This window comes from Volvox carteri (genome assembly GCF_000143455.1).
Source record: "Volvox carteri f. nagariensis unplaced genomic scaffold VOLCAscaffold_3, whole genome shotgun sequence".
NCBI classification, from domain to species: domain Eukaryota; kingdom Viridiplantae; phylum Chlorophyta; class Chlorophyceae; order Chlamydomonadales; family Volvocaceae; genus Volvox; species Volvox carteri.
The window spans coordinates 2,562,993-2,564,432 of NW_003307546.1; positions in this window are offsets into that span (position 1 = coordinate 2,562,993).

A 1,440-nucleotide genomic window follows, 5' to 3' on the forward strand; every position below is an offset into this window, starting at 1 on the left:
CCCCGGAACCGCCATTAGCCATGGTGGCGGCGGCGGCGGCGGCGGCACCGCTTGGGCGACTGTCAAACGCGCATTCGAGCAAACAGGCAAGTCGGGGCCTCGGTGGACCGCCGGTGCCACACACACCCTAAGGATCAGATCCACAAACGCGTCCAGACCGACTCTATATATCCGACAGCTCCAGCTGAAAACAGCGAACATCAACAGCAGAAAGCATATTGCTGATGCTGGCAAGGGTGCTATATGATGTAAGTAGACTTACTATCCCGACTGTAAGCCGTCTGGTAGACACTGGCCGCAGCTTCTGAGCCGGAGAGGGACAGCCGGTGAGATCGGAGCCGGTCCCCCCCCGCCGCGCCAGCTGCTGACGCCGCCGCCGCCGCCGATCTTCCGGACGTCAGCGACGCCGACGTGGGTGCCACAATCAACAGGTTGCCGTCGGATCCAGATCGCAGCGGACCACGCGGCGTCCGCCTGCTAGCCGCCGCCAGCGGCATTAACTTATCCAGCAACGACGTCGCGCTCTCGTACCTGTTCGCCGCACTGTCGGGGGGCACGGCGGCGGCAGCGGCAGCGGCGGGAGTTGCAGCAGCGGCGGTGGGCATCGCCGTGATGGTTGTAGTGCTGTGTGCTGCGCTTCCGTACGCGTGCGCGCGTGTGGCGGCGCGAGATGATGACCCGTTGCTCAGTCTGTGCAGCGGAACTGGACTAGCCGCCTCCGCCGCCGTCGACTCCGCCGCCGGACCCGGCGCCGCCACCGGCTGCTGCGGCCCTGGCGCATACCGCGGCGTTCGCATGACGCCACCCGCCGCGGCGGCGGCGACGACGGCTTCGCCCGGAGATAATCCGCTATACCTGGCGGGGGTGCCCGCATCGGCGGCGGCGGTGGACGGTCCCGTCGGTGACGACGGTGACGGCGGTACCGGCGGGTGCTGCTGCTGCTGCTGTCTTCCAACCAGCAGTTTTGTGTCCTCCGCCTCCGGAAGCGCCTCACTTAGATCCACATCGAACTGGTATTGCTCTCGTCTGAGAGACAATTTCTGTCGGGATAAGTCGGATTTGTGTCAATTTGGGGCCGCAGTGTCAGTCTGGCCGATTTTGAGGAGCTCTACAACGACTACAATCAATAACCGCAATCAATAACCGCAGACACGCACACACACGTATCAGTGCGTCCGCTACGATTGCCGTACACATACGTAGGGACTGTTTGAAAAAAGTTATATATACATTTGTTTGGCCATCTTTCATAACTCACCAAACATCAACCTTACCTACCTACCTACCTACCTACCTGCCTACCTACCTACATACCTGCCTGCCTGCCTGCCTGCCTGCCTACCTACCTACCTACCTACCTACCTACCTACCTACCTACCTACATACATACCTACATACATACAAGATGTGTGTACGATTGCCATGAAGTACTTGTGACTT